The sequence below is a fragment of the Heteronotia binoei genome, chromosome 2, assembly GCF_032191835.1.
Source record: "Heteronotia binoei isolate CCM8104 ecotype False Entrance Well chromosome 2, APGP_CSIRO_Hbin_v1, whole genome shotgun sequence".
NCBI lineage: Eukaryota > Metazoa > Chordata > Lepidosauria > Squamata > Gekkonidae > Heteronotia > Heteronotia binoei.
Window position 1 is genome coordinate 40,908,733 of NC_083224.1, and position 26,871 is coordinate 40,935,603.

The 26,871-nt window shown below is 44.5% G+C and overlaps 1 protein-coding gene and 1 non-coding gene across 2 annotated transcripts in view; both read left to right on the forward strand.

The window, feature by feature from the left end:
- Positions 1-26,871, forward strand: part of SULF2 (sulfatase 2) — a 448,960-nt gene that overhangs the window by 173,806 nt on the left and 248,283 nt on the right. The window lies entirely within an intron of this gene.
- Positions 6,761-6,835, forward strand: TRNAT-AGU (transfer RNA threonine (anticodon AGU)). The gene has a single exon. It is a non-coding gene; the product is annotated as a tRNA-Thr (tRNA).

Sequence of the window (26,871 nt, forward strand, 5' to 3'; positions counted from 1 at the left end):
AGTGCCAGGTCCTCCCCGCCCCCCCAGCAGGCAGGTCGGATCTGGCAACTCTATTGGGAATCCTCCCTCCACATGTAAGAACAATACAAATGAATTGATAATAATAGGGAAGCAGAAGGCAGGAGCAGAACAATCATGCCTGCTGTCCTGCTCCCAGTGCCTAGGAGGGTCATGTACTCATTGCTCATTACATTATGTGATCAAGACGCAAATAAGCAAAATCATGAGTCGTGAACCTACAGATGGTGAGGGTCCACTGTACAGTTGACTTTCCTAGTCATATCCACTGTCGCCCTTAGCATCATCCCCAAAAAAACAAGTAAGCAGAATTTTAGTTCCTACTTCACACACTAAGCATTCCCACACAGGCCTCTAGTTTTAGGGCCAAACTGAACTTGACAGCATCCTTGTGGCCACCACAAGAACACCACCTATTCAAAGACATTTTAAAATGCCGTGAGGGCCAATCCTGACTGGGTCTGTGGCAGACTGAGGACACACCTTATCGAGTTGCCCAAACAACTGCACCTACTGCTTAGCTATTTCAGCACTTGAAAAGGCAAAAGAGGGAAGCAGGAATTCTACAGGCCCAATCACAACATTTTAAAATGACACTAAAATGTCAGCCATAAGGATGCCATCAGATGTCGTTTGGCCCTTATTTACATGATCATAAACTGAGCGTGGGTGGTGGTGGGTTTGGATAGCGCAGCCCCTACAGGGTTTGGATAGCGCAGCCCCTACAGTTCATTAGCACCACCAAGTAAAGGCACATTGGTTCTTTTCACTCATTTCCTCCCTCTGCATTATCAGCAATTGAAACTGTCTCTTGACTTCAAGCAGGACTGGACTTTGTGCTCAGTGCTAGAGAAAAAGAAAAGCTCACAGTCGGAGGTGGCTGATAATCTCCTTTCCTGTAGTCTGGCAGGGACCAGTACACAGACTTGTATTAGTCAATAGACTTGTGGTTAACCACCACAGCTTTAGAGGCTGTATTAATATTTGCTGCATTAAGGAATGCAAATGCCTGGACCTGGAGATCATTCAGTTTAAAACAAAAACAAACCCAAATACTGTGGATAAAGGCATTTACTTGATTTCAAATCCTACAGGGCTTGCTGTTCATTGCTTAGCTGTCCTTCTGTTAGTTATTTTTTAAACAATGACAATCCAATATAGAGCAATTAACAGTACATTTATTGTCTTGTGACGGTGGACTCTCGTCATCATTCTCCAATTCTGACATGTTTATTGTCTTTGCTGTTTTCCCACACAGCTGATGCTATCCAGATCAAACTTATTATTCTTTCAATTTGTTAATTCCACTATTTTGCCATTGGGTTCTTCTAACTTTGTATTATTTTGCATGCTTAACTGCTGCCTACCAGCTATATGTAGTACTGCTCACTGTACCCCATTTCATTGTCTGCAGAAGTATGCTTGCATACGAAAGCTTACATTCCGAATAAAACCTGATTGGTCTTAAAGGTGCTATTGGATTCCAACTTTGTTCTATTGCTTCTGACCAACATGGCTGCCCACCTGGATAAATCCAATATTCAGTAACAACATATGGATAGTAACAAAAAGATACCCAAATTTGTTGCAATTTGTTACGAATTTGGTATGATTCCTATTCCAAATTGTTTTAGAATAGTACCCCTTTAGCCAATCTCCAGTAAACTGTGACCATAACTAAGACTTTTGGTTTTCACTAGCATTTATCTTGAATCAGATGCAACCTCAGGTGGCCATACATTTGAGCAGAGAAGTGGCAGGGATGAGGACTGCTTAACCCTTCTCCCTCCAGCCATTTTTTCCTACTCACAATTGCATCCTCATGTTGTTTTAGTACCTGGGATTAAGCAGCCTTTCTCTCCATGCACACATATACACCATTACTTACAAGCTGCCTTTCGTTTAAAAAATAATTGGGGGAGAGTTCAGATAATACAGGTCTCAGAAGCCAAGCAGGGTTGGTACTTAAATGGCAGACCACCAAGGGAAGATTCTGCACAGAAAGGCACTGGCAAGCCTCCTCTGCTGCTTCTCCCTTGTCATAAAGGCACCTTACTGAGTTCACCATAAGTTGGCTGCAACTTGACAACACTTACATATGGAAGAAAACACATGACTGTATGTCATGTCTAGTTTGTGCTTGTATTTCCTATGCTGTCTTCAAAATGAGTACTCCATAAATGAAGAAGTGCAAAGTTGTAAGACCACATTTTATTTGAACTGTTTGATTTCTTCCCAGCAGAACTGAAGCATTGGTTTCTTAGCTTCTTAATCACTTCTAGTAATGTAATTTCATGCATGTATGCCTGCTTTATAATAAACACCTCACGATTACATCCATGGAGTTTCAATAAGAATGGGGTTGTATTTCTGCATTTATGAAAATTTAAGTATCCTATGTTTTAAGGGCTCCTAATACAATTTGGGATTTTTACTATGAAGGAAATGCTGTAATATCTACTGCAGAAAAAAAGGGGAGGGGCTCCCTGAGTTTAAGCAAAACTATAATAGAAGAAATGTCAGGGTGAAACTATACTATCAAAACATTTATTACAGGGGAAAAATATGTGATAGAAAAAACCTTGCGGCCTCTTTGTATTTCCTTGCTCAGAGCTTTCTGCTCTTGCTCTATTATATATGCATTGCTAACTGACCATCCTGGGTAATCTGAGCCAAATCTCACATAATGTACAAATGATTGTAGGTTCCACCTGCACAATGATTCTTCACTCCCCAAATGCCCTTCCCAAAGCAGCTTTTGTGAGGAAATGCATTGGGCAACCATGACATGCATTTGTATATGACATGCCAGTTGATTACCATGTTTATGTTTCAGCACTGTATTAAAGCCAGTACACACAAACATCAGAATATGGGGTTAAATTTAGAATAAAGTTTGGGCGTTTTCGCACTGACCTTAATCGGCAGCGACGTCCCTCTTCACCGCACAGGATCTGCGCGGATTTCGCACCAATTGCTGCGGAGCACCCAGAAGAGCCGCAAAGTCCCGCGGCTTTTGCGTCGCATATGGAAACTGGTTTTTGGCGGTTTCCATTTGCGCTGCAAAAGCCGCGGGACTTTGCGGCTCTTCCGGGTGCTCCGCAGCAATTGGTGCGAAATCCACACAGATCCTGCGCGGTGAAGAGGGACGTTGCTGCCGATTAAGGTTAGTGCGAAAACACCCTTTGAGTTCAATGGCACCTTTAAGACCAAAGTTTTATTCTGGGTATAAGCTTTCGTGTGCCTGTTCACTGATGTTCTACAATCAATGAAATAACATTTGGAAACAATTCAGCCTTCAGCATGGACAAAAAGGAACAGTTGATATTCTCGAGAAATGTTTCCCAAGTATGTTTTCTAGGCAGATATCTCAAACAGCATTTTTGAAATGGAGTTTCCCCTTCTCAGCAGCATACTGGAACACATGCTCAGAAATAGTTTGCATAAGGAGGAGTCAATGTAATATAGTGGCCTTTACAAAGGACCAAAACATCTTTGAAGTAATTATAACCTTATATGGGTAATAAATGAGTCCCGTGACGCAGAGTGGTAAACTGCAGTACTACAGTCCAAGCTCTGCTCACAATCTGAGTTCAATCCCAGTGGAAGCTGGGTTCAGGTAGCCGGCTCAAGGTCGACTCAGCCTTCCATCTTTCTGAAGGTGGTAAAATGAGTACCCAGCTTGCTGGGGGTAAAGTGTAAATGACTGAGGAAGACAATGGCAAACCACCCTGTAAAAGAAGTCTGCCATGAAAATGTTGTGACGTGACGTCACCCCAGAGTTGGAAATAACTGGTGCTTGCATAGGGGGCTACCTTTACCTTTATGGGTAACAAACACAATATTTTAAAATCCCAGACTCACTAATATTTCACTTAACTTTGAAGGAATGAATAATTTCTGACAGGGCAGGAAGTGGGGAATGTCAGCAATGGAGGAAATTCAGGCCTGGGTGTGGTCAGGGGCTAGGGTTGCCAAGTCTGATTCATGAAATATCTGGGCACTTTGGGGGTGGAGCCAGGAGACTTTGGGGGTGGAGCCAAGATCAAGGCTGTGACAAGCATAATTGAACTCCAAGGAAGTTCCGGCCATCACATTTAAAGGGACGGCACACCTTTTCAATGCCTTCCTTCCATAGGAAATAATGAAGGATAGGGGCACCTTCTTTTAGGGCTCATAGAATTGGACCCCCTGGTCCAATCTTTTCGAAACTTGGGGGGTATTTTGGGGAGAGGCACTAGATGCTATACTGAAAATTTGGTGCCTCTACACAAAAAGCAGCTCCCCCAGAGCCCCGGATACCCGCAGATCAATTCTCCATGATTTTCTATGGGAATAAATCTCCATAGGGAATAATAGAGTTCCCAGCAGACATTTCCCTCCCCTTCCCCCGCTTTCTGAAGATCCTGAAGTGGGGGGAGGGCCTCCAAACCGGGGGATCCCCTGCCCCCACCTGGGGATTGGCAACCCTATCAGGGGCACAGTCCTTGAGTGTGAACAATGGGCTACAAGCATGGCAGCTACAAGCATGGCCAGCTTCAAGAGGAGAATCTGAAGGACCATCTTTTTCCATAAGTTCCTGCTTTGGAGCTCAGATCAAAGGGAAACGCACTCTTGTCTGTCCCATCTGTCAAAGATACTCCATGTGGGAGATTGTTTTTTGTTGCTGTTTATATTGTAAGCTGCTTTGAGTTCCTGTAAAGCAGAAAGACAGCTAATAAATGTTTTAAATAAGTAAAATAAGTAGCTGCAGACACAAAGGGTGGGGGGGAGAGAAAGGGCTTCTTGTATTGTAAATCTCTTTGGGTCCCCGTTGAGGAGAAAAGTAGATTATAAATGAATAAAGGCCAAGGCAATGAAGTTGGAGGGGAGTGGTTTAAAGTCAAAACAGCTTGAATTCATTATAAAGGAAGGGCAAATTATTTCTTTCAGGAGTATGTAAGCTCTGCTTTTAAGTTTTGCAATAAAGATAGCTAAAATATTCAGATGTATTCATACTTCCTTAAGTCCACTAAGAATGACTAAAACCCTGCCAAACCTTAGCATATCATAACTTCTGCGTTCCCTTCTGATGCTTAATGGAAATAACTGGGGCATCTAGTGAGCCATGAAGCAGGTGGGCTGGTTAGGCTGTGTTTCTACATCCCATGTACTAAAGAAGAAAGATGATAAAGCTACAGGAGAATGAGTAATCTAGGAACCATAGGCATCTGATCATTTATTTAGAAAATTTATATGTCACCTCTTAAGAAGCCAGTTTGGTGTAGTGGTTAAGTGCATGGACTCTTAATCTGGGAGAACGGGGTTTGATTCCCCATCCCTCCATATGCAACCGCTGGCGTGACCTTGGGTCAGTCATAACTCTGTCAGAGGCTGTTCTGCTTAAGATTAGTTCTCTCAGAGCTCTCTCAGCCCCACCTACTTCATAGGGGGTCTGTTGTGGGGAGGGGAAGGGAAAGGAGATTGTAAGCCACTCTGAGACTCTTTCGGGTAGTAAAGGGTAGGGTATAAATCCAATTTCCCCCTTGTCTTCCTCTTCTTCTTTGCTTTGGGATCATTTTCTGCAATGCTAATATTTTCATCATTTGTACAGTGATATCTGAAGAAGTGAACATAGTTGAATGTGGACAGTAGAGATTATTTTTCTTTTTGTATGGGGTTCTTTCTCCCACTAAGTTTATTGTATTGTTAGATGTAGACCTACTTTCAGGGAAGGAAGGTATCTATAGCTCTGAGATGCATGCAATTAACTGCCCAAACCCTAATGAATGGTACTTGGTCTGTTTCCAGAGTGTAAGGAAAGAAGCTGTGTGTTACCTGTAATGTTATGACTTGTTTGCACATTACAGTAATTGATGTCAATTACAGATGGCCGGTGAACTTAGAATTGGTCTGCTTACTTGCTGGGGACCTTGAGTGTGTGATCTGGTAGCTCCATCACAGTGGTATAGATTACATGTGTCGTCTGAGTATTTTCAAGGGACATAAAGTACAGCAATTAAAATGAGCTAGGGGGGAAAGAGAGAGAGAGATGCATTATTAATTGGTGTAGTCATTAATGGGCTGCAAAGGACCTAAAAGAGATATAATGTCAATACTCAAGCACTAGAAGTGATGGAGTGTGTGCAACAACCAGTGATGGTATTTGGAGCCTGAAGCCATCCAAGATGTGGGCAATTACGTAGAACTTTAGGACTCTGTAGGTGGAGTTAACATACCAACAGTGTGTTAAATGGGAATATTTTATTAATTTTTAGGGGACTATAATTTGCAAATGGCTACTTCTGAGGACTGGAATAATGTGATTTATGCCCTTTTAAGAATGCCAGCCCTCATTCCTAAGAAGATACTAACAGAAATAACCATCCATTCAGTCCAGTTCATGCAAGGATGAAATAATTATTTATCTATATTCCCACCCCATCACCTTTAGTACAATATTTCCAAGTCCTGTGAGTACCTATGTAGCATATGTGTTACTTTGCCATCTTGCCATCCAGTTGACCAAGTTGTCTGCTTGTGCCAAATCAAACTCTGATTATACACTTTGAACAGAATGGTGTAGGCACTTTTCCCTGCACCAGGATTTTATCACTGTGCCCAGAACATAATAGATGAAATTAATCCAGCTAGAGTGGGATGATTGTAAACTCTGAAATGTTTGTGCACAAGTTACTGTGGTTTACAGGAATTGAAGCAGCAAAGTTGGCAGAAGAAAATTCCTTGAGAGATAATTCCTGAGTTTAAAGTGGCTCAGTGGTAGAGCATCTGCTTAGTAAGCAGAAGGTCCCAGGTTCAATCCCTGGCATCTCCAAAAAAGGGTCCAGGCAAATAGGTATGAGAAACCTCAGCTTGAGACCCTGGAGAGCCGCTGCCAGTCTGAGTAGACAGTACTGACTTTGATGGACCAAGGGTCTGATTCAGTATAAGGCAGCTCCATATGTCCATATGTTCAGCCACAGTGCTTTATCTCATGATGTAAGACTGTGCAGCACTTGTTGAAAAAGATTACATCAGATCCGGCCGAATTGGCACATTATCGGCCGGTCTCAAATTTACCATTTTTGGGTAAAATCATTGAGAGGGCAGTAGCGTTACAGTTGCAGAGTTTTCTGGATGACGCTTCCGTCTTAAATCCTCAACAGTCCGCCTTCCACCTGGGTCATGGGACGGAGACAGTGCTGGTCGCCTTGGTGGATGACCTCCAGAGGCATCTGGATCGAGGCAGCGTGGCAGTGCTGATGTTGTTGGATCTATCGGCTGTGTTCAATAAGGTCAATCATTGGTTACTGACTCGCCGCCTCGCCAACGCAGGGATTTGGGGGCTGGCCTTACAATGGCTTTCCTCCTTCCTTGATGGATGGGGACAAAGGGTGGCAATTGGGGGAGAGCTGTCCCAGAGGCACTCACTAGATTGTGGGGTGCCACAAGGGGCAGTGCTCTCTCCGATGTTATTTAACATCTACATGTGCCCCCTTGCCCAGATTGCCCGGAGATATGGGCTTGGGTGACATCAATATGCAGATGACACCCAGCTCTATCTACTATGGACAGTCGGCCTGACTGCACCCCAAAAAATCTGGACCTAGCATTGCAAGCCGTGGCAGGTTGGCTTAGGCCGAGTAGGTTGAAGCTGAATACAACGAAGACAGAGGTCCTTTGCCTAGGTCGTGGCAGTCTGGGAAGGGAAATTCCTCTTCCAGTTTTTGGTGGTGTGCCATTGAAAGTGGTGCACAAGGTCAAGAGCTTGGGGGTTCTACTGCAGCCTTCCTTGTCAATGGAGGCCCAGATAGCAGCCACTGCTAAATCCGCTTTTTTCCATCTTAGGCGGGCGAGGCAGTTGGCCCCCTTCCTAGAGTGTCATGACTTGGCAACAGTGATACATGCAACGGTCACCTCAAGATTGGATTACTGTAATGCCCTCTACATGGGGCTGCCCTTGTGCTGAACCCGGAAGTTGCAGCTGGTGCAGAATGCAGCGGCCAGGCCGTTACTAGGGCTCCTGAAGTGGGAGCACATACAGCCGGGGCTGCGCGAGCTGCACTGGCTGCCAGTTGTATATTGGATTCGTTACAAAGTGCTGGTCATTACCTTTAAAGCCCTATATGGCCAAGGACCTGCCTACCTTAGGGACCGTCTATCCCCATATGTGCCCCAGAGAGTACTGAGATCAGGTGCACAAAATCGGTTGACAATCCCCGGGCTGAAGGAGGCCAAACTGAAGAATATGCGAGAAAGGGCCTTTTCGATCGCAGCTCCGCACTAGTGGAACCAACTACCAGATGAAGTGCGGGCCCTGTGGAGTCTTGATCAATTCTGTAGGGCCTGCAAGACTGCCCTTTTCCAACTGGCCTTTGCTTAATGTGGATTTTAGTCTACTACATACGGCCATCATAAACTACCGAGGAGAACACTTAGAACATAGCACTGTAAATCTTAGTTTTAATTTTGATGGCTTTCATTATAATGGTTTTAATTAGTAAATTATATATTGTATTGAGATAATGTTTTATATTGTAATTTTGTATTTGTTATATGTTGTGAGCCGCCCTGAGCCTGCTTCGGCGGGGATGGCGGGATATAAATAAAATATTATTATTATTATTATTGTTCCAGCTACATCTTAACATGAATCTGCCTTTCATGTGGGAAAATGGGCAGAGATCTCTTGCTACACTAATTCAAATCTGTAAAGTGGGGTATTGCTGAACACCCCCAAGAGCTTTGGGGGCAGGGAAAGAGGCAGAAATGTCAGGCTACATGTTGATGTCCTATCCAGGCAAAAACCTGGATAGGACATCAATACATTGGCTGATGTCATGTCTGAATTTTTGCCCAGATGTGACCTTGACATGCAGCCTAGTGCCATTTCTGCACACACACACTGTTTCTCCTTCCGGTGAGGGCAGGTAAGAGGGCCTATCCCTAGGAGGTTGTCTGTCTGAGATGCTCACTTGGCATCCCTTCTTGTTTCCTAGGAATAGCATTTTAGGGAGATCAATGGGCTGAAGAGGGAGCTGGTAAAACAGGAATATTCTGTTCCTCTGAGAGGAGTGCCTTCCTTTAACTGAATATTCCGTCTGAATTAAATCCTGCATTTATTTATCAATCAGCCTTAATGTATTTATAAACCAGTAACCTTTGAGATCAGTTGAGTCCTCTTGCACAGAAATGTGGCCGTGTTGCTAGCTGGTTCTTTCCTTGCCAATCTTTTTCCTGTCCATCAGACTATTTGGTTGCTTCTGTGACTTCCTGTTCCCACAGTCCCCACCCCCCACCCCACAAGTCTCTCAGTTGCAAAATATATCCCATATGGAAAGTTCAGTGTTCATTATCCCTTTTTTAAAAGTCAGATTTGTTTTACAGAGAAAATTATCTAGCAATCGTACAATCAATGCTCATTCTGGTAATTACCAAATCCATAAATACTTAATTATCCCAGTTCTGATGCAGGAACAGCTAATAGCAAGTTCTGTTCATTTCCATACTCCTGCTTCCCAAATCATCCTTCAAGGTATTTTTGTTCTGTATTAATAGGTAGCTTGTTTGAAGCCCAGAGCTACACTTTCAGTAAAAAGCCTCTGACTGTATTCTTGTGTTGACAGTTAACCTTTCAGGAGAAATTCTTAATCCAAAAATCCCATTTTCTGCTGAAGTTCCACATTTGCACAGCTGCCTTACACTTGTTGCTCTCCGAAATCTTCTATTTAAAAAATAATCGGTTTCTGTCACTTTTCATTGTAAACGTATGGTGGAAATGATAGCATAAATAGCATAAAGGTAATCATAGTTAGAACAATGTTTTTTTTAAATCACATTCTTTGTCCTTCTCTTCCTTTCCCTTACAATTGCCATGATTCTTTTTGTATCTGGATGTGTTTTTTTAAAGAAGTGTTTCAGTGTTCTTACATTTGAAGGGAGCCATTTTAGCACAAAGAGCAAAGCAGAACTAAAGCAGCTCCATCAGCTATATCTTGGTACAAATGGGGTTTCAGAGAATAAGGTTGCCAATCCGCAGTTGGAGGCAGGGGCTCCAGTTTGAAGGCTCTCCCCCCGCTTCAGGGTTATCAGAAAGCGGGGGGGGGGATGTCTGCTGGGCACTCCATTATACCCTATGGAGACCGATTCCCATAGTGTATAATGAAGAATTGGTCTATGGGCATCTGGGGCTCTGATGGGCCTGTTGTTTTGAGGTAGAGGCAACAAATTTTCAGCATAGCATCCAGTGTCTTTCCTCAAAACACCCTCCAAGTTTCAAAAAGATTGGACCAGGGGGCCCAATTCTATGAGTCCCCAGAGAAGGTGCCCCTATCCTTCATTATTTCCAAATGAAGGGAAGGCATTTAAAAGGCATGCAGTCCCTTTAAATGTGATTGCCAGAACTCCCTTCAGACTTCAGTCATGATTGTCACACCCTTACTTCTGGCCCCACCCCCAAAGACTCCCGGCTGCACTCCTAAAGTCCTCAGATATTTCTTGAGTTGGACCTGGCAACCCTATCAGAGAATGATATAAAAACATTGTAATTACCTGCACCAGCCTTATGCAGATTTACAGCAGGCTTCTGCCTTGTGATATTGGGCCGATATTGCCTTTGATGAAAAAGTTCTCACCCTTCATGCCAGCCCATTGAAAGAACAAGATAAAATTTCATTTTGTTGAAGAATGAGGACTTTAGAAAACCTTTTACTCCAGGCACGCTCATTTCACTTTTCATTTTTAATAAGCAGATTTTGCAGGTTTTTATTTGTTTCAAAAAACCTGCAAAACTTGTTGGAGCAAAGATGACAACAGAAGTGGGCGGGGGGGGGGAGCCTTGCTTGAATCCCTGTCTGTTCTGTTAAGAAAGAAATATTATCTGCCTCCAGTCTTAGGGCTTCTCAAGGGAACGCACCAAATCTGATTGGAAGTGGTGGCAGCAGGAGTATAAGAAGTAGCAGTGGCCTGGATCACAATTTGTAATCTTGCTGAAAGCTTAAGAGAGTGGCAGACACTGATGAGATAAGGGCAAAATGGCAAGGGTCTGGAGAGTATGTGGGTCCTTGGGCAGAGAATGTTGCAAGTAGTTGTGTCACAAAGACTGAAAACAATATGATTTATAACTAGTAATAATATGAACAATATGAATTTTGTAATACAGAATTTTCTCTGACTAGAACATTCATTTTATTTCAAATGTCATTTTCCTGAAATTACTGCTCTGTTTGCTATTATTATGATGATGTTATTTATCATTGTTATTGGTGCTGGAAGCTGCCCCGAGCTGTTTGTAGGAGGTATGGGAAATAAATTAACATAAATATATGTTAATTATATAACGTATATGTGTGTGTGTGTGTGTGTGTGTTTTATATATGTGTGTGTGTGTGTGTGTGTGCTATATATATAGTGTATAGCACCACAAAATGTTTAAAATGTATTTTATTGGTTTTAAATTGTTTTATATAATTGATTGTAAGCTGCCTTGAGTCCGCTTGCGGAGAGGGTGGGATATAAATGTAAAGTAATAATAATACGTGCGTGTGTGTGTTATATATATGTTATATATATAATGGATGAACTGCATTTAAAACTTATTTTTAAAATTATTTTAATTTTTTTTAAAGTTAAAATGCAGCAATGTAAGCCAAAATGCCCTCAAAACAAGGTTGGGGAATTGACAGGTGGGCACCTGGCTTAAAAGGATCTAGAATCTATGTATATAGGATTCCACCTCCAGAAATTATTGTTTAAATTTACCAAGGACACTAATTAAGAGAAACCTTCAAAACTTTATTGCAGAAAAATGTAGAACACACACACATTCAAGGTCATGAATTTATACAGCACACATACAGTCCTAATAAAAACAGAGAGAAAAATTTAGAGGCAACATAGGGGTGGACAAACAGGGTGATAATTACCAATTGTAGTCTCCAAGGTAGGCTCCAATGGCGAAAAATGAGGACTAAGGGGGAGGGGACCCTCAACTGAACAGGAATTGGGAGTGGATCTAAACAGCGGAGATGGGGTACTGCTAGATGCACACACGTGTAAAAAGTTGGGTCAGAGGTTATAAGGCTTCCCCTGAGCCCTTAGGGGATGGGAGGTACAGGGACGGATGACCTCAGAAAAAGGGGAGGCTCCACAGTGACCATAAAGGCTGGACTTGTGCAGTAGTTAATGGCCAGCTTGGAGGGGGCATCTGATTGGATGCCTGTTCCTGGCCAATGAGAGGACTTGGGCCTGGTTACCTGATTGGACCTCTAGGTAACGATGCCCTCCAGGATGCCCATTAAGGGAAAGAATGGGAGGAAACTCCTGGGGTGAGGGTGATTGAAGACTGTTAAGCATATCTAAAAGGTGACAATGGATGGCCAAATTGCTACCTAACTTGACACCGGATCTACACAAAGATACTTGGCTTTAGATGGAGACGTTACTCCTCTGCTGACACCATCCTTTGTTTCGGGTTCCATGGGACAAAGTTTATGCAGTCTGACAGGGTCCCCTCCTGGGGTGAGCTTGATTGGCTTATGCACAGGTGACATCTGTTGAGTACGTGAGCCTCCCACTTCCCTGTAATGAAGTCTGGTGCTGCGGAAAGATAGTTGCTGGTGCTGTTAGCCATCCCGAGAGATTCCGTGGTCAAAACTGAAAACCACATGCTTGGACAGCTCCTGGCTGCACTTCTTCCGCTGCACTGGCTGAGATGGTGATCACACAGAGCGATTGGAAACCCATCTTTTCTCCTGGTTAGCACTCTTCCCAAGACACTGAGTGCTGCTGCAACGTTATGGCTGTTAGTACTCACATAAGTCCCTTACATTCTGGTAGACAAAACCCACAGTTTCTGGCAGATGTGTGTGAGTTTAATCTCCAGGCAGCCTGGCAACCAAATGGGGGACTATGGCGTTCTGCAGTTGGGGGCTCGTTGCTCACAGCCGTACATAAAAAAGAACCAGTGCACAGAGCAAACTACACATCCAGCTCTAAAATGAAAAACAAATGAAGAGAACGTACATAATTACAATTATTCCATCTTATCCATTCATTTTTAACAGCTTAAGAATTTTTTTTAAAAGCATTTATCATTGAAAATATTCTTAGAATGTTGAATTGATGTTAGTTTGACTACTGATAACAATTTCCACATTTTCAAGAACTGTTCTTATTTGCTAGACAACATTGGTTGTTTCCAGTAACATGCAAATACCATACTCCCAGAACTCACAGCATACGTCGGTGCTTCCCTGGGATCAATAATATAGTATCGGCCCAATTATGAGATAAATTTCAGGCTTAAAAATAAGGACCAGTCTTAATGCGCCATTTTTATCCCTGCATAAGTGGGCATTTATCAAAGAAGGCAGTTCAGGACAGCAGACACTATTGACAATGCTCAGAAGTTAACCCTTATTTCCATCCTCATGCAATCTCCCTTACGAGGGAAGAAGAAGAACTTAGATTTATAGCCTTTCTTTCACTTGGAGTCTCAGAGCAGCTTCTCCTCCCCACAATATACACCCTGCCAGATAGGTGAGGCTGAGAGCTCTGACAGAAACTGCTCTTGAGAGGAACAGCTCTGAGAGAGTTACAACTGACCTAAGGTCATACCAGCAGGGGCAGGTTCTCAAACCCGGTTCTCCCAGATTAAAGTCTGTGCACTTAACCACTACACCAAATTGGCTTTATGGCTCTAGGGACTGTCCTGCCTTCCCTCACACTTACACTGCAATTTGTGCAGCAGGAACCAATATGTGCAAGCAAGATCTCTCCACTTTACAGCTCTGTTCTCTGCCCTTTAGCAGGATATCCTATTAATCCATCACCAGCCTGCCCACCTATTAATCCTCTTCCACTTATGCTTCAGGCAGAAAGCAAGAAACAAACAAGGCTAGTGACCTGTGCTGGGCTGCCTACACAAGTTCAAGGAGCAGTTTGATTTAGCTTGATTAGGCTTCATAAGGCATGATGTCATGAATGAAGATTTTAAAATACCAGGATTGTGAACAGAACTAAGAGCAGTTTCATATGGTGTAATAGCACACTATTGTATACTGCAATTTTAATAAGCCTGCTTCCTTCTCCTTTCTCTCTTCACCCAGTAAGTGCAATTAAAATTACATTGGTAAATTACAGTTCACGCTTTCCATTGCAGATCAGAATTTGGAACCTTAGTTTGCAGAGTATGCACAAAGCACGAGTTGACTTTCGCAGCTGAAATGTCCCCTGAAATCTTAGGCATCCTGTCTTTGAAAGATGCTTCTCTACAGCTCCCCCTCTTTCTGACATATTGTTATATTTGCCACCTGGGAAATGAAGTCTCCAGGGTGCCTGACATTAACAGCAAAGGGAAAGGGGAGAAATGTGTGGGCAGGGAAACAGCTTGTGGCCTCTTTGCTGGAATATACTATCAGAACCACAGAAGAATGTAAGGTCTGCAGTGTTTAACTTCACATAGACATAAGAAGCTGTCTTATACTGAATCAGCCTCTTGATCCATCACAGCCAGTATTGCCTACTCTAACTGGCAGCGGAGAGACAGTTTGGTGTAGTGGTTAAGTGTACGGACTCTTATCTGGGAGAACCAGGTTTGATTCCCCACTCCTCCACTTGCAGCTGCTGGAATGGCCTTGGGTCAGCCATAGCTCTTGTAGGCGTTGTCCTTGAAAGAGCAGCTGCTGTGAGAGCCCTCTCAGCCCCACCCACCTCACAGGGTGTCTGTTGTTGGGGGGAGGTAAAAGGAGATTTTGACCACTCTGAGATTCAGAGTATAGGGTGGGATATAAATCCAATGTCGTCGTCTTCTTCTTCTCTCAGGTGAGGGTCTTTCACATTAGGAAATGCTGGGGAATGAACCTGTGAGCAGATGCTCTGCGTCATGAGTCCCTCCTCTATCTTCCTATTGAAGGTGAATGTTATAAACCTCCTATGTTCATATTGAGCTTTGCCAGCTACCAGAAATAACTAATTATCTTGTTGCACATGCAAAAAAGAAGCTGGAGTAGAAAGCTTTGGATCCCTCAGGCTCATTCACACAATGGTAAACTGTAGTTTCCCATTATGTCAGAATCGTGGCACAATGTGCATATGTTACTTTAAGCCAAAGCATTAGAATTCATAAACAGTTGTTGGTGCCTCCCAGTCAGCATTCATGAGCACTTGTGAGTTGCTGTTGATGTATTCAGGAGCTGAGATTTCCAGTACCTCTTCCCCTTCGCTTGACTGATTTTTTTTTTCCCAGCGTTGTTTGCGATTAGCTTTGCTGTACACTTGCCAAAATGAATATTCTCTGTTGCTTTAGAGAAGCTGAGTGGTGTCAGAGTTCAGTTGCTGTTCTTCTACAAAGACTGCTTGATGCCAGATTGGATTCTTATGAGACTTTTGAAAATAAATAAATAAATGAAGCACATGCCAAAATCTGAATCAGCATGCAATTGCCCTTGGATTGGGAGTTATGTGCACAGAAGCTGTGAAAGTAGCATACATACAAAAATAAACTATTAAAACCAATCTCCTATCTAAAGGCAAATAGAGCTGCTCTCTTTTTGCATTACATTTTGATTAGTTGTGTGCTAATTAATGTTTGCTTTGCTTAATGCTTTGCTCAGTGGTTTTTCAAACTAGCGCCCAATGAACCTTGTGGCTTCTTGGAAGCTTATTAGGTCTTCCCTGGAAGATAGATTGCCTCCCGCTACCAATCTTTTCCTGAAATACCAGCTTTAGAAATATTGGCTGTTTTGTAGTTATACTTTGTGTTTAGGCAGGGGAGGAATGAAATCCAAGAGGTCTGGCCAGTTCTCCATGTGAACTACTTGTGCATACTACAATATGCCCCAGAATCTTCTATAGCAATTAAAGATTCCACAGTAGACACAAAGGGTTTCCTCTACAAAGAAGTCCTTGTGGAAAGTATGAAAACTGCTACTGGACAACCTAGCATACTGTATTTTCAACCTACAAATATACCTTTAAAACAGCCTAGAATCTCTTGTTTTCAAGAGAGATGCTGTTGCGTTCCACTAAGTAGAACTCCAAAGATTTGGATATTGGTACAGATCTAGCTATCAGCAGAAATTGCTGACAGTGGTCTGCAATAACTCCTGCCATCTTTCCCCCTGGGAGCTATTGCTGATCACTTGACTTTGGAAATAAACTTCTCATGACCGGAAATGGCTCAAAGGGGGAGGGGAGGCTTGAGTTGATCCTGTAATCCACAGGCACCAACCCGTTAGATGCAAATGAATATAGGTTTCTCAAAATTGTCATATGAGAACTCAGGCTACCCTTTTAAAGTCAATGAAAGCAGCAATTTCATTGGCAGCATCTCATCAGTTAGATGCCACAGATTCCCGAAGCATCAATAGCTAGTACCTCACAAATCTTACTGAAATTAAAAAAGCTGAAGAGAATTTTGGTTTTCTGTTCAGTATTAGAGAGATGAAATTCATGGTGTTTGTTTTAGCAAACAGGAATGCTATGGCTGACATGACAAGTCTCTGGGCTACTCACATGGAGCCTGGTGGTGCACTCTGAAACATGTTTAAAAAAAATTGAAATAATAATATTTATTATTAGAGTATTGTCCCTACAATCCACTGTATCCAGCATCCTGGCTGCAGGATTCTGCATCAGTTGAAGTTCCTGAACACTTTTTGAGGGCAGCCCCACATAGAAAGCATTGCAGTAATCTAATCTAGATATAACTAGGGCATGCACAACAGTGGCCAGATCTTTTCTGCCCAGAAAAGGTTGCTGCTGGCTATCTAGTTGAAGCTGGTAGAAGACACTTCTGGCCATAACCACATCCTGCTTATTCAGCAGTAGGCCTGGGCCCCTAGAGCTCTTTTAAAATACAGGTTTATTCCTTTAAGGGGATTGCAACCCCATCCATAACAGATGACATCATAAATTCTTGGTCTGACTTTGTCTTCACCAGTAGCTCTTCCATCCTCTAAAGATGAAGCTACAAATTATTAGCCCACATCCACACCAAAACTGTCTCCAGTCTTCCTAGTTCAGTCTACCCTAACCAGATTCTAAATCTTGATTAAACCATAACAATCTTTAATTCAAGATAAAGATGGATGAAACTGTGTTTATAAATTCCTAGATTATTAGCCCACAATTTGTCATATCACCTGATTTGCAAATCCAAGACTGTGTTTAGAAAAAAGAAATCTATTTGCCCTTTTTGCGTGATGACCTGCAAATGAGAAGACTTCTTGTCTTTCTTTTCACCTGAGCAAACCAAATTTTGTGCATGATGTCTAAGTGTGGCCAACATCTTTTTGAGATATTCAAGCCAGTGTGAGTTAATTTACAAATGTGATTAGCCTATGGGAAACTGTTTCTGGATCTGGGTTTTGCAAGAAGGGGGCTCAACTAGCAAATCAGCTGATTCTGGTGCCGTAGATGAAACCTGTAGCTGGAAACCTGTTCCTTTTGAGGTATTGCCAACCAGTTTTAAACATGCTGGCTACTCATGGCTTGGTTAGCACCGTCGGGGGGGGGGAGGCGGATGGAGGCCTGAGGTACCCACAACGTAAATACAATGAGGTCAATCAGTAAGCACTCAACATCAACTTCTGGAATCAGCCAGCCAGCCAGGAATACACCCACAAGGGCGTCATACTTATCCACACTATCCACGCTGTTACTGGCTTAACTGTTTTAATTTTTAAAATTGTTTAACTGTTTTATTGTAATAGTGCAATTATTGTTTGATATGTTGGAATCCACCCTGAGCCCAATTTGGGAAAGGGCAGAATATAAATCCAAATAAATAAATACCATTTCCCCATCCTAACCAACCAGCTACAACTGACTTAAACATTTTGCAACTGGCCAGTGTTTGTTAACATATTCTGGGTGCATGGAGACCTTCCTTAGGAGGTGCCTCATAACCATCTACTTCACAAAGGTCAGAATGACACACTTCTAACCTAAGCTCTTTCTGCTGCATGTTTATACTAATTGCATAATTTATTGAACACCAGATTATCACTGGGAATTTCTCAGATTGGAATTGGGAGGAGTGCTTGCAGTGTTAGTTTCAGTGCTACAGTTGCTAACATGACTGGACATGTTGCAAAGTGATTATCCTATTTTCAACGGCAAGGTCAAAAATCTTCTGGTTAGCTGCACTTCTTCATTTCTTCTCTTTTATCTTTTAATTTTTGAGCCAAACTTTGCGTCTCATAATGGCTGATCCAGCCCTGGGTTACTGTTTCAATTTCCAATATGGGAACTGGGTCAAAAATATTTTGCCATGAGAAATACTTTTAAATTGGGTTTTGCCGAAAATATCTACCTTTAATCTCCAGATGGAGACGTCAAAGTAAACCAGGCCAAATGACATAAAAAGATATGGAAACATCCTTTGCCTGTCACTGCTTCCTCACTGCCTCTTTTGCCACGGCAGGACATGCTCAGACTTTGGGTGTTTTTACACTGACAGTTTGTGACTATCACCACATTGGAAACTCCCCTTTTACATTAGCTAATGTTCTCACAACTGTTTTGCATCGTTGCTGCCTGAAGAATCTACATTTGTTTTGGTGAGATGAGTTCCGACGCTGCTGCTACAATGTTTTTCTCAAAACTAGTTTTGATCCGGTCATTTCTCTACAGGCGTTTCAAACTTGTATTGTAAAAGTTTTCATGAGGTTTAAAAGACTCCTCCAAAAGCCACAAGGTGCAGTAATCTGCATGAGAACTGACAGCATTTGAAATTTTTAGATATCATTGCTTGCCTCATCTTGTAATTTAAATTTGTATTGTTTTTGCAGTGTTGACACGATATCCAAGTAATCATATACATTTAACTAAGCACTGGTATTCTGTCTGCGCTCTGATCAGAGACATCCCCCCACCCCAATTGAAACGCTTTCAGCAGAAAATATAGAAGTTTGGCTGCACAAAATGAGCACAGCAAATCCACCAATGTAAAAGAAAAATAATTAAAGCGGAATGGTGGCAGGCGATTTGAAGACTCTAAAACTCTGTATCAAATTGAATATGAAAACACCCTTTATCTCTGCTACCAGTAGCCAGCCAGCCAGCACAAACGTTGGTCTGCTACTCCTAGGATTGCCAGCTTTGAGTCAGGAAATACCCTGGAGATTTTGGAGATGTAAAAGTAATCGCACCGCTTGGGAGCAGAGACCATAACGTTATTGATTTCACCATTTGTATAAATAGAGAGTTGCCCCAAAAGACAGCACAACCACGTTTAACTTTAAAAGGGGTAAATTCTCTGAGATGAGGAGGCATGTGAAGAGGAAACTGAAAGGAAAGATAAATACAGTCCAAACCCTTGGAGAAGCTTGGAGGCTATTTAAAACTACAATCCTAGAAGCTCAGATAAAATATATACCACAAGTTAGGAAAGGCACAAACAGGTATAAGAAAAGGCCTGCATGGTTAACAAACAAAGTAGTGGAAGCTGTAGAAGGTAAGAAGAACTCCTTTAAGCAGTGGAAAGCTAGTCCGAGTGAGATTAATAAAAGGGAACACAGGCTGTGGCAAATCAAATGCAAGACTTTCTCCGTCTTCACTGTGGAAGATGAGAAATGTTTGCCTGCTCCAGAACCATTTATTTTGGAAGGGGTGTTGAAAGACCTGAGTCAGATTGAGGTGACAAGAGAGGAGGTCCTACAACTGATAGATGAATTAAAAACTAATAAGTCACCAGATCCGGATGGCATACATCCAAGAGTTCTGAAAGAACTCAAAGTTGAACTTGTGGATCTTCTGACAAAAATATGTAATCTTTCATTGAAATCTGCCTCCGTTCCTGAGGACTGAAAGGTAGTAAATGTCACCCCCATCTTTAAAAAGGGTTCCAGAGGAGATCTGGGAAATTACAGGCCAGTCAGTTTGACTTCAATACCAGGAAAGTTGGTAGAAAGCATTATCAAGGACAGAATGAGTAGGCACATTGATGAACACAAGTTATTGAGGAAGACTCAGCATGGGTTCTGTAAAGGAAGATCTTGCCTCACTAACCTGTGAACAAACATGTGGACAAAGGGGACCCAATAGATGTTGTTTACCTCGACTTCCAGAAAGTTTTTGATAAAGTTCCTCATCAGAGGCTCCTTAGTAAGCTCAAGAGTCATGGAGTAAAAGGACAGGTCCTCTTGTGGATCAAAAACTGGTTAATTAATAGGAAGCAGAAAGTGAGTATAAATGGGCAGTCTTCACTGTGGAGGACGGGAAACAGTGGGGTGCCGCAGGGCTCAGTACTGGGTCCCATGCTCTTTAACTTGTTCATAACTGATTTGGAGTTGGGAGTAAGCAGTGGAGTGGCCAAGTTTGCAGATGACACTAAATTGTTCAGGGTGGTGAGAACCAGAGAGGATTGTGAGCCACTCCTAAGGGATCTGTTGAGGCTGAAAGTAGAGAAAGAAGTATTGAGGAAGACTGGGTTCTGTAGGGGAAGATCTTATTTATTTATTTATATTTCGATTTATATCCCGCCCTTCCCACCGAGGTGGCTCAGGGCGGCTTACAACATATAAAACTTACATAGGTTTGGCTTAAAACAGTTAAATAACAACAGTTAAAACAATAATTTAGTAAAACGTAAAACATAAAAAGCAGCCGTCTATCAAAATGCATTCTAGCTCCATCCAAAAATTCTCAGTGTCAGTTAGTTGTTGTAGGCCAGCCGGAAGAGGACTGTCTTGCAGGCCCTGCGGAACTGCCCTAGGTCCCGCAGGGCCCTTATCTCTTCCGGCAGCTGGTTCCACCAGTAAGGCACTGTTACCGAGAAGGCCCGATCCCTGGTGGATTTCAGACGGGCCTCCTTTGGCCCAGGGATTACTAGCAGATCTTGCCTCACTAACCTGTTACATTTCTTTGAGGGGGTGAACAAACATGTAGACAAAGGAGACCCGATAGGTATTGTTTACCTTGACTTCCAGAAAGCTTTTGATAAAGTTCCTCATCAAAGGCTCCTTAGTAAGCTCGAGAGTCATGGAGTAAAAGGACAGGTGCTCTTGTGGATTAAAAACTGGCTAATTAATAGGAAGCAGAGAGTGAATATAAATGGGAAGTCTTCGCAGTGGAGGACGGTAAGCAATGGAGTGCCGCAGGGCTCAGTACTGGGTCCCATGCTCTTTAACGTGTTCATAAATGATTTGGAGTTGAGAGTAAGCAGTGAAGTGGCCAAGTTTGCAGATGACACTAAATTGTTCAGGGTGGTGAGAACCAGAGAGGATTGTGAGGAACTCCAAAGGGATCTGTTGAGGCTGGGTGAGTGGGCCTCAACGTGGCAGATGAGGTTCAATGTGGCCAAGTGCAAAGTAATGCACATTGGGGCCAAGAATCCCAGCTGCAAATACAAGTTGATGGGGTGTGAACTGGCAGAGACTGACCAAGAGAGAGATCTTGGGGTCGTGGTAGATAACTCACTGAAAATGTCAAGACAGTGTGCGATTGCAATAAAAAAGGCCAACACCATGCTGGGAATTATTAGGAAGGGAATTGAAAACAAATCAGCCAGTGTCATAATGCCCCTGTATAAATCAATGGTGCAGTCTCATTTGGATTAATGTGTGCAATTCTGGTCACCGCACCTCAAAAAGAATATTATAGCATTGGAAAAATTGCAGAAAAGGGCAACTAGAATGATTACAGGTTTGGAACATTTTCCCTATGAAGAAAGGTTAAAACGCTTGGGGCTCTTTAGCTTGGAGAAACGTCGACTGTGGGGTGACATGATAGAGGTTTACAAGATTATGCATGGGATGGAGAAGGTAGAGAAAGAAGTACTTTTCTCCGTTTCTCACAGTACAAGAATTTGTGGGCATTCAATGAAATTGCTGAGCAGTCGGGTTAGAACGGATAAAAGGAGGTACTTCTTCACCCAAAGGGTGATTAACATGTGGAATTCACTGCCACAGGAGGTGGTGGCGGCTACAAGCATAGCCAGCTTCAAGAGGGGTTAGACAAAAATATGGAGCAGAGGTCCGTCAGTGGCTATTAGCCACAGTGTGTGTGTGTGTGTGTGTGTGTGTGTGTAAAACTTTTTTGCCACTGTGTGACACAGAGTGTTGGACTGGATGGGCCATTGGCCTGACCCAACATGGCTTCTCTTATGAGGGTGGAGGCTGGGGAGGTTGGGGCTTGGGGATGGGAGCGACCTCAGCAAGATACAATGCCAAAACAGTCCAGCCTCCAAAGCAGCCATTAGGGGAACTGATCTCGAGGATGGTTGACACTACAACTGAATTTAAAGCCGAAAATACTGCCATAGTCCAGCTCTGATAAAGAACCAGGGGACAAAAGTAAAAAACCTGGGCTGCGACGGTTTGACTGCGAAGGCCATCTGGATCTCCCACAATAACAGCACGATTGAATTATGGTACATCTGGACAAAAGGGCTAGTGTGGATTATAATCTGTCTCTCTCTCTCTCTCTGCTTGACTTCGCGAACGAAGATTTAAGAAAGGTGCAATAGTCCACATCTGTTGCAGGCTCGCTGGTGGCTGACAAGACCAATGCGGGACAGGCAGGTCCGGCCACAGTGGCTGCAGGGAAAAGTCTGATTTGGGGTTGGTGCTGTAGCAGTACGATTCTTCCTCGATCTCCTTTTGTCCTCAAGACCAGCTATGCATGCGTTCTCAAAGGAAAAGACAGCCTGGTGGATGGTGTGCCTCCATGCTTTGCGATCTGAGGCTAGGTCAGACCACTGGTGATGGTTAATGCAACAGGTACCAAGGGATTTCTTCAAGGAGTCCTTGTACCTCTTCTTTGGTGCCCAGGAGTTGGCGACTCCATAGGGAGCTGACGGGACCGGGCCTGAAGGCAGAATCGGGCCTGTTCCGCCACATTTGGCGGCAGCGGTGGGATGAGAACAAACAGAGAACTTGATTGGCCAGGCATTTTTGGTTTTTGATGCGTGCAAGCACCCAGAGGAAGCAACAGCGGTTTTGTTTTCTTTTCGGGTCAACTGGAGTAGGGAAAGTTTAGCTAGTTAGGATGGAGCGTGCTAAGAAACTGGAAATCCTGAAGATGACAAAGCCACAGCTCCAGGAAGAGTGCGCAAAGCAAGAGCTGGAGTGGGACAACCTGACTGTAGTAGATATGCAAGTCCTCCTGTTGGAGCATCTTGAGGCTGCAGGGGCCCCTGCAAAAGTGGCCCCCACCCAGTCAGAAGTAATCTTGCAGCTACAGTTGGAACTGGCAAGAATGCGTATCGAGGCGGACCGAGACCGCAGACGGGAGGAAAGAGAGCAAGCTGAAGTCCGCAGACAGGAGGAACGAGAGAGAGAGGAACGACAAGCAGAGAGGGATGCGATCCGCAGACAGGAAGAAGCAGAGATCCGCAGACGGGAACAGGAAGAGCAACGTCGCCATGAGCTTGAGGTGCTACGTCTGGAAGCTGAACTAAGCAAAGAGATCCAAGTCACCCCCAAAGACTTTGCAGTGTACAAGGAGGGAGAAGACCCCTCCACATACCTCTCCAACTTTGAGAGGGCAGCCAAACAGTGGGGGATTGCAGAGGAGGACTATATGTCTTACCTTTGTAGCAACCTGACTGGAGAGCTTTCAGCCATCTATTACAGCATGCCTATGGAAGATGGGGGGATAACTTTTGCGGCCTATAAAGCCACTGTATTTAAAAGGTTTAAACTGGGGCCAGACCACTCCCGAAAGCAGTTCAGGGGTTTGGCTCCACAAGAAGGTAAATCCTATTCTGAATGTGGGGTAATGAAGGAACAAACAGTTCCAATGTTATTGGGCCGGGATTTGGTGGTTGGCCAGTACTCTATCAAGGCTGTACCCCGCAGCCAAACCCCCAGGGGAAGGTGGGGGGAGGAAGGCAACGTTAGGGAAGCCACCTCACCACCAACCAGGGATGGGGAGGACCAGCCTGTCTCAAGTCCTGGAGTAGGGTGTTCCCAAGGGGAAGAGGGGTGTAGCTTTCCCCAAGTGCAGCAAGAGGCTGTGGATGTTCCTAGCGAGGAAGGGAACCTGTCTAGCATAAAGGATGTGCATCCTGAAGAGACCGAGGTGGAGGGTGGAGATTTCACAGGAGGTTCTGAGAGCAGCAAGGCTAATGTGGGCTCAGAGGAGCACATAGCTGAAGGCTTGGGGGAACGGGAGCGGTTCCAGAAGGGGGTCCGGAGCGGCCTTAGGTGGGAACCGGTTCACCAAGTAGCTGTGGATCAGGAAGTGGGATCGTCCGAGACGCTCTCAAAACAGGTCGTCTTGAAGCAGGGCAGACAGGAATCCTGGGAAGCTGTGGGACCTTCCAGGCAGGAAGGGGGTCAGTTTGGTAGTGCTGAAAAACCAACCGAGGGGACGGAGAACCCAAGCCAAACCCTCAGGGGAAGGTGGGGGGAGGAAGGCAACTTTAGGGAAGCCACCTCACCACCAACCAGGGAGGGGGAGGACCAGCCTGTTTCAAACCCTGCAGGAGGGTGTGCCCAATGGGAAGAGGGGTGCCAATTTCCGCAAGGGCAGCAGGATGCGGTGGAGCCGTCCAGGCAGGAAGGAGCTCAGTTGGCTGACACTGAAAAACCAACTGAGGGGGCGGAGAACCCAGATCAAACTTTGGCTGAGTGTTCTGGAAACAGTGGGACTAGGGGTGGCTTGAAGGAACAGATGATAGGAAGTCTGGGGGAGCCAGAAATGTTCCTGTCTGAGGTTCAAAGTGACCCTAGGCTGGATCCACTGTGTGCGGTGGCAAGGGACCAGAAAGTGGAGTTCTCAGAAGCTGAGACAGGGGATAGGGTGGTGGATTTCCTGCCCCTTCATACTGGTGAACGGAAAGTGGAATGGGAGGGACCCCATGTGATTGTGGATGACCTAGACGATGCTACCTGTGTGGGGGCTATGGAGAAAATGGGAAAGGCAGTTCAAGTGGTGCAGGTGAATGTACCACAGCCAGTCTCTGCGAGGTCCATGGTGTTGCATAGAGGTAGGAAGGAAGGAGACAAAAAGAAGCTGGGACAGCAATTGTTTGGAGCCCCAGAGGTGGTTTTCTGGGAGGACAGAGTGTACAGAGGGAACATTCCACCAATGAGGGATAAAGAAGAAGCAACTGTGTGGGAACTGGGCAGTTTCCAACCCCATATGTGGGGCCAGGGATTTCCTCCTTTGATGGACCCCTCACCCCAGCAACAGCAGCAACGGAGGGAGAGCACCAAACTCCAGAGGTGGTCCTGGGAGACGGAGGAGTACATCTTAAAGACTGGACATTCCTGCTGCATGCAGCCATGCAACGTTTTGTCCAGAAAGGACATGGGCACCTAGGGTGCTGGACTTTGTGTATTATTGGAGAAATACCTGAATGTTTGTGTAATGTTTTGGTTAACGGGTTTCTCCTTGTTTGTTTGGATTCTGCTACGGGGTCACCTCTGTAGGAGGCAACCCCTCCGGCTCAGAATTTAAGGAGGGGGACGTGTGGAGAAACGCCATCTGAGAGTGTTGGTGCTTCATCCAAAAAGGCAGGGATCAGTAAATCCATTCAGCCGGCTTTGTAGCCTTCCCCTCACTCCCCCCCTCCCTTCCAGAGCCAAACCAACAACGCTAGGGGGAAAGTCTCCTAGAGAGGCAGGAAGGGCTGTTGTTCTTGCCATGTGTTAGGCAGGAAGAGAGGCCAGATTGGAGCGAGCGCTCGAGCAAGCATGTGGTGAGCAATGGAGGCTCCTGCCTGGGGGGCCCCCCAGGCAGGCAGACAAAGTAAGTCATTCTCTTAGGCAGATCAAGTATAGACCAGGGACAATACGATGCGTTTAAAAACCACCTCTATTTTGTTATGCTGTTTGCTGTGCTTTGCTGTGCGGTGCTGTGCTGTGCTAACTTTTTAAATGCAACTGGTTTTGTTTTGTGTTTTTCTTTTCCTATATTTTTCTCTTTTAAATAAATGTTTTTTCTGTTTTAAATGCTGGCAGTTAATCTCTGTACCACCTAGATCCCCAGACCGCTTTAGACCACGCTGTTTTTATAAAGGGGGCCCCGGGGAAGGGGGAAGGCATGCAGGTGGATAAGGTGCCAATCCTCCAGGGGTGCCCCAAAGAAGCGCTGAGGTCTCTGTGAAACCCAAGTGCAGGGTGGCAGAGGACCTTGAGGCCTAGCCTCACAGCTGGAGAGGGGGATTGGGAGTCCTGTTCCTCTCAATCTGAACCCCAAGACTGAGCAGGTGGTGGCAGCGAGCCCAAGGGGCAGGAGGAGGAATAGCTCCCTCCAGGAGTTGGCGACTCAATAGGGAGCTGACGGGACCGGGTCTGAAGTCAGAATCGGGCCGGTTCCGTCACACCCCTCTATTTCGATGGCCGGTGGAAAGTTCGCCATACAGGGCAATCGTGGGAAGGTGGTTGTTTTCCCTCCTGGAGATATGCCCTCCCCAGTGCAGCTGCATCTTCAACAGCAATGCCTCGATGCTGGTAACCTCTGCCCGCTTGAGGACTTCAGTGTTGGTCACAAAGTCACTCCAGTGGATGTTGAGGATGGTGCGAAGGCAGCGCTGATGAAAGCGCTCAAGGAGTCGCAGGTTATGATGGTATAAAACCCACGATTCGGAGCCGTAGATGAGGGTTGTCATCACAACCGCTTTGTAAACATTGATCTTTGTGCCTTTTTTCAGATGCTTGTTGCTCCACACTCTTTTATGCAGTCGGCCAAATGCACCGTTTGCCTTTGCCAGCCTATTGTCAATCTCCTTGTCGATCTTGGCGTCTGAGGAGATGATGCACCCCAGGTAGCTGAACTGCTGGACTGTCTTCAGAACTGATTCACCCACAGTGATGCAGGGAGGGTGATAATCTTCCTGGGGTGCAGGCTGGTGGAGAACTTCTGTCTTCTTCAGACTAACTTCTAGGCCGAATAGCTTGGCAGCCTCTGCAAAGCAGGACG